Consider the following 7,334-nt stretch of genomic DNA (forward strand, 5'->3'; position numbering starts at 1 on the left):
CTCTGCCTCCTTCCTCCTGTCCCCCAGCCAATTCTCAATCTGGAATGTCCTACACAACTTGAGTTCAACTTTCCATTTAGTTGAGGTGGTAACATAGTTTGAAAAAATAGAGTAGAGAACAGGTCAAATCTAGAAGGGACATATCTAGAAAAAGCAATGTGGTCAGGCAACCACCGTAGAAGACTTTCAGGAGATATACAGAGAGATCTCACTTCCACTCTGCCATGTAATTGTAATATAGCATGTAAAGAATGAAAAGGGATTCTCTATAATACACTAGAAACCAACATAATACACTTCTTTAAAACTTTCATAAAAAAAATAAGTGTCTCACCAGTAGGGATAGGGAAAGAGTAAACAAAAGAGAGAAAGAGAAAGGAATACTGGCTTATCTTTGTAGATTATAATCAAATGGAGAAATTTTCACTTTTTAGCCACTATTAAGAAAATTTTATTTTGTAAGATGGAGACTTGCTTTGTTCAAAATGCTTTGAGGAACCCAGGCTTCAGATGTTGGGAAAACAACAGAATGGGAGAATATCTTGATGACTAAGGGCCTAGTGAAGGGTCATGAGAAATGCCATCGATTGTGGGTATTGGGGTTTTTTCCCATTAGAAATGTGTATTGAGTAACATAAACACTACTTTTAACTCTAAAAATCTTCAGGGAAACCACAAAATGTGTGGTATGCTTGGGGCAATTGGGATTTCCTAGGTAGATACTGAGTGGCCTAAATATCAAGGTTGGCGTGAACCACAATAGTCAGCTGGCCCAGCGTGAGACCATCAGTCACCCCGTGAGTTGGGAAATGTTTGCTTGTTGGAATTAGTTTGAATTTAAGTACGTATCAACATTCTTTTATTAAGCAATTAAAACATAAAAACCTTAAGGTTTTAAATTAAAAATTCTAACTACTGTAACAATGATTTTCATGTTATTTTTGTATTAAACTATTGTATGCCTTTGAGATCATCAGTGTGCATGGTTGGATTCCTTAAAATATCATATATTTTATTAATAAATAACTTAGATGTGATGGAACATAAGGCAGGTGTTCTGGTTTATCTGAAATTTTGCTGTACTTTAAGTCTTTCAGACTCAGCTAATGATAAATGAAATGTCACACAGGTATGAACTGACTCCAAATAACCTAGGCAGGTCTAACATCAACAACACATTTTTTCCACAGCCTTAAGAGTCCAGGGCTTCAGTTACACCTGCCAGCTGTCACCACGCACCCACAGGCACACAGACACTCTGCCCCTACCCTGACAGTGGGTGGGCTGCTGCCTTTTCTCTGTTAAGTCTTGTGCTTTCATCACATTCTCTCTCTTCTGACCTCTATTATGAGAAATGAAGAAGTGTCACTGATTCTGTTTTATGCCCCATTCTGGAGGCAATCCAAATGCATGTTAGAGAGTTTTCTCAATTAAGTAAAGAATAGAAAAGGACAAGAAGCCCTGAAATCCCCGTTATTTTTCAAGAGACCTCTGGGGAAAATACAAACCACACCAGCCACCATGGGAAACTCATTCCACTGGACTGAACTGGGCGAGTGTGCATTTCAGGGGAAGGTCTAGCTCACTTTGCCTGAGTAACTTGGTAACTTATTGGATCTGGTGCCTAGGGAGGAAAAACCACAAGTGTTCTGAGTGGAAGGTAAAATAGGCAGGTGCACTGACCATGAGCGAACACCATTGGCACCTGTGTGTGCTAAAGAAGCTATACCAGGTGTATGTAATCTTGTCCTTGCATGTCATGCCATCAATCCCCTGCTGGAACAGGACCCTGAGAAAGAAAAGGTGGAAGGGGTAGAGAAGAGATGTGTGACATATAACACTTAACATTGACTCAAGGACTTAACAAATGACTGGAAAACAATAAAGAAAGTTATATACATAGCTCCTGTTTCCTGAAATCTTACTATCTGAGGATAACAAATGGAGTCGCATCAATTGGGCTTAACTTGTAATTCCTGTCTCTTAACCACATTTCCCAGTGCAGGCCTTCTGACTCCATTCACATCCTCACCCAATGTAACAAGCCCCCATTAGGTGTCTCCCAGGTGCTGATGCACATGTCCACCAGAATTTTCTGATCATGTCTGCTATTTGTGTTGCTCCAGTGCCCACAAAACTGCCTTCAATACATCTCCCTGTTCTCTGTATGTGATTGCCACCTTGAGACTACTGATACTCCCCTAAAGGTGTTCTCAAATGTGTTGGTGCCAATTAAAGAGTGAAGAAAATTTCTCTCATCCCTGACTTGGCTTCTTGGTTCCAAGTAGCATTTATTATTTTGCAGTCTCAGAGTCTTCAGTGAAAAAGATTCATCAGCTTCTGCTTATAGCCCCCTTTCTCTGTGAAGCTCAGACACAGTTCTGCAGACAGTAGACCTTGAGCCATGTTCCACTTTCATCTTCCCACCTCACGTCAGTTGACTCACACAATAAGTGTCCAATGCACCTGGAAGCCTGGAAGTCTTAGAAGCCTGATCACAGCACAGATAAGCCTTGTGTTAGGATCCCCATCATGCACAAGCAACCCTGGACACCCACCCAGGGACTGTGGGTTGTAGCCAGAGACCACCTATACCTGTTTCTTCCTTTCCTCTGCCATTTCCCCCATCGCCTATCTTGGGGAACGGACTAAATTAGACTAATATGTAAGACATTTTCCTTATGAGTGACAGTGCAGCAGCCTCATTGCTGGTTATCTACACCTTCTTCGGAGGCTGCAAAGAGGGAAACTGACTAAAATCCTTAGGTGCACCTAGGTGCACACAGCTGTAAGAAAGACGTTCTCAGCTCTACATGGGGCCTCTCTTCAGCTGCTTTAGATACAGAGCTTAAGACTAGAGAAGAGACCAGAGACAAGATTTGTTGGAAGCTTGTGGAGCCAAATCACAAACAGGTCTGCTTCTCCTCTTTGGTATTCTGCAGGCTGCAATTGAAAAGGAGGCTACTGACCAGGAATGATACGCATCAACCCCAGTGCCTGGATTCACATCTTGCCTTTTTGGAAACACAATGGGTCTGAGTTTGTGTTAGTTCTGAATCGGATAACATTTTAAAATAAATAGTAAATTTCACTCTGAACCTGGAAATTCTTGAGACCCTTTTTTTTTTTTGAGACAGAGTCTCACTTTGTTGCCTGGGCTAGAGTGAGTGCCGTGGCGTCAGCCTAGCTCACAGCAACCTCAAACTCCTGGGCTCAAGCAATCCTTCTGCCTCTGCCTCCCGAGTAGCTGGGACTACAGGCATGTGCCACCATGCCCGGCTAATTTTTTTCTCTATATATATATTTTTAGTTGTCCAGATCATTTCTTTCTATTTTTTTTTTTTAGTAGAGACGGGGTCTTGCTCTTGCTCAGGCTCGTCTCGAACTCCTGACCTTGAGCGATCCCCCCGCTTCGGCCTCCCAGAGTGCTAAGATTACAGGCGTGAGCCACTGCGCCTGGCCCTGAGACCCTTCTTGAATCCTGAAAATTACCCCCAAAGTGTTTACACACATTTAATCTAATTTAAATTTGGGGGAAGTCTTTCTGTTACCTTTCCAGAATCCTGGATATTTCAAAGAAATGAGCTTACTTACACTCTGCTTTTGATTTACAGATATTACAGAGCAGAGACACAGTGATATAAGAGCTATAAACTACAGAGCCCACATTTTCCTTTCTCATTTTTGAATTAAACTCACTAAATTGTCATCAAGTATTACATTAAAAAACTCAGCAGTGTCTGCATATTTTTGGGCTTAGTGAAAGAGCTTACATAAGTTGGAGCTTAAAAACATGTACAAAACCATGTATCTTCTAATTATTGATTTAGGAAACCTAGAGTTTACTAGGATACTTAAAAATATGGAATCATTTTAATTAATGAGTAAAGCTTTTAGGTAATGGAAAGAGTTGACTTGTCTAGGTGTTAAAAAGGAATTTATTATTTCCACCAGCAATGGATGAGAAATATTATTTTCAGCATCTTCACCAATACTGAACATTATTAGTCTTTGATTTTTGTCAGTCTGATGAATTCAAGCATATATTCCCAAAGGAAGCATTGGCCATCTGAATCACAGGTAAATAAAATAGAATTCATACTATGGAAGCCCTTTCCACACTCTGGACCTCAAAACACTGTTCTCTCATTCTCTCTTTCTGTCTCTCTCTCCCTTTCCCTCTCTTCCTCCCTCCCTCTTCCCCCCAGCCCCCACATATCTTCTTTCAAATTTCTCTTTCTAGAGGTGACTTTGCATCTCTGTGCATGAAATAGAAAGTAGCCCTGCCAGAATACCTGTCTCTTCTCTTAACTCAATAATTCAACAAAGGCTTTCTAGAATCACTCTCTTCTGATTAAAAATTGCAGGGAAAACACTTCTTGGCCTATTTCAAGTCAAATATCTGCCCTGATAGAATCCATTGTGACTGAGAGAATGAGGTCATATGCCAGAAGCAGCAGGGGTTTGAGTGCAGACTTTCTGAGAAGGAAGTGAGGGTAGATTGTCCAAGAAGGAGACACAGGAGCAGAGAGGAAGTGATTGGCAGAGGAAACAGCCTGCATACCTAGAACAGACTCTGCCACTCAGTTACACTGGCATACAATTCTGTGTGTAGTCCAGCACTTAGCCTTACATGTTACCCCCTGTAGAATATCTGGAGTTCTAACTAGACCAGTGCTTCTCAAACATTAATGTACAGTACCTACTTTCATGTGTACATAGTCATCTGAGGATCTTGTTAAAATGTAGGTTATGATTCGGTAGGTCTGGGTAGAGCATGAGATTCTGTGTTTCTTACAAGCTCTCAGGTTAAATTGATGCTGTTGGTCTGAAATTACACCTTGCATAGCAAGAGTGTAGACTGAATTGCATCCAATTCCATCCAGTTTTATTATAATTTTCAGTCCATCCTTTGGCCAAGCATGAAGATTATACCAGCACATATTCCTTCCTACAGCCTTCTCTCTCTCAGTAACTCATTTCTTGAGACCTCAGATAAGAAAATCTGTATTACCTCAAGAATAAGTATTTTTAATGTAAAATGGTGCAGTCACTTTGGAAAACACAGTTTGGAAGTTCCTCAAAGTGTTAAACATAGAGTTACCATATGACCCAGCAATTCCATTTGTAGGCATATACCTAAAAGAAATGAAAATATATGTTCACTTAAGATTTATACATGAATGTTCACAGAGACATTATTCATAATAAAAATAGTAGACCCATTAACTGATGGATTAACATATTAAATATGGTATATTCATACAATGGAATATTATTTGGAAAGAAAAGTACTTACTGATACATGCTACAACATAGATGAAACTTGAAAACATTTTGCTAAGTGAAAGAAGCTAGTCATGAAAGGTCACCTGTTGTATGATTCTATTTATATGAAATAGTCAAAGTAGGCAAACCTGTAGAGACAGAGAATAGATTAGTAGTTGCCTAAGGCTGAAGGAAGGGGATGGATGGATTAGGAATGACAGCTAAGGTGTGCAGGTTTCTTTGTAGAGTAATGAGAATATTCTAAAATTGACTGTGGTGACGGTTGCATGGCTCTGTGAATACAGTAAAAGTTATTGAATTGTATACTTTAAATGGGTGAATTGTACGATATGTGAATTATATTTCAGTACACCTGTAAAAAAAAAGAAAGAGCACACTTGTTCCAAATGTATATAGGAAAACTTCTTTTGTTACCTATTTTTACCTGTAAGTTTGTTTTCATTGTCTGATGCCTTTCTTATTACGGGCATTTTAAATACTGTCATTGCTTTTGGACTCGATAAATGTGTTGGATAAATTCTGTATTCTATTTTCTGAGTAGAGTACACAAATCTGGTCCCTTCCAATTTTATATTTAAATACCCATACCCAAGAACAAAGGAAAAGTCCAAATACAAAAGAAAATTTGACTGAATATGTAAGTTTAAGTCTGCATATATACAACTTAAGAGTAATATGAATTTCTTAATAATGCAGAATGTTATTCAGCAACCATATGCAGCTGTTGCAAATACTGGGTGAATTCATGAGTATTTCCTGAGCCAAGAATTAGAACATGAAGAAAAGCAAGAAAATGGACAGCAGGTGCTTAAAGTCAACCTTAATCCCTCAAAGCAGTCTGGGCATATTCGAAAATATGCCAATCTATTCAAAGCCTCAGTTAAAATAACCAGTGTTTCAATTATGTCTTGTTATAGAAAACAAATTCTTATTGAACTATACACCACGAATTAAAAATATTCACAAATAGTTTGCAAATTCTGGAGAAATCAAGCAGAGAGAAAAATAAAAGTTATAAATTTTGCTTACAAAAATATACTTTACCAATCTGTTGTAAGCTATAAATTGCTCAAAAGAAGAAAAAGAAGTTTTTTTGACTTCTGGAAAACAAAACAAATCAGCAATGTTTCAAACAAAAAAAGTCATAAAAAATTAGTTCAGCCCCATGTAATTTATTTTTGTTCTGTTTGAGGTTGGGTTAGCAATCTTCATGAACACATTAGCTTTTTAATTAAAGTCTTAGAAGTTTTCTTAGTCCAAATAGTATAAGCTACAAAGTTATCAGAAACCTATATTTAAGAGTACTTGTCAGTCCTTTCCATGACTTCCCTCGAAAAAGCAAATTTTGGACTGTAGCCAAATAATTTAACATAATAACTATAAATATCCCTTATAGTATATATCAAGACATGTCAGAATTTTTGGAATCTTTTATAATTTTGGAAGACATATTAATAACATGTTTATACAAATATAACCCAAAGAAAGTGAAACACCATTTCATATTTTACAATGCTTCCTATACGGTTTTAACATACTAAATAAACCTAACATGCCTCTCTTGGACTTCCAGTGGCCATAATATTTAAAAAGCTAGTTTGAGGTTAAAAAGACTGAATTTAGAATTTCGATTTTGGAAAGTTTGTCAAATATCAAAGGTTTAAAACATTCATTATCACAAAACAGGATCACAGGTTACTATAAAATAAGTAATTCATTTAGCCAAAGCAATAATTCAAAAAGCAAAAACTTTACTCTTTGCTAGAAAGGAGACTTAATTTCCTAATCACAAGACCTAATAAAGACAAACTGAAAGACAAGCTAACAAAGAGGTAAACCAAATCTGTTTCTCTTTCTCCCCTCTTTTTTTTTCGTTGCCATTTACTCAAAAGGTGAACAAAACTCTTTTACTATCTCTATTACTGTTACATGAAAATCTTGTTAAAAGTGAAAAGCAAATTTTACCTTTGCATTAGTGTATTATTAATGTTAAAGCTAATTTTAACAAAACATTTTAAACAAATCTATCTAATTTTAATCAATTT

The sequence above is a fragment of the Propithecus coquereli genome, unplaced genomic scaffold (genome assembly GCF_000956105.1).
Source record: "Propithecus coquereli isolate 6110/MARCELLA unplaced genomic scaffold, Pcoq_1.0 Scaffold63, whole genome shotgun sequence".
Classification (NCBI taxonomy): Eukaryota; Metazoa; Chordata; class Mammalia; order Primates; family Indriidae; genus Propithecus; species Propithecus coquereli.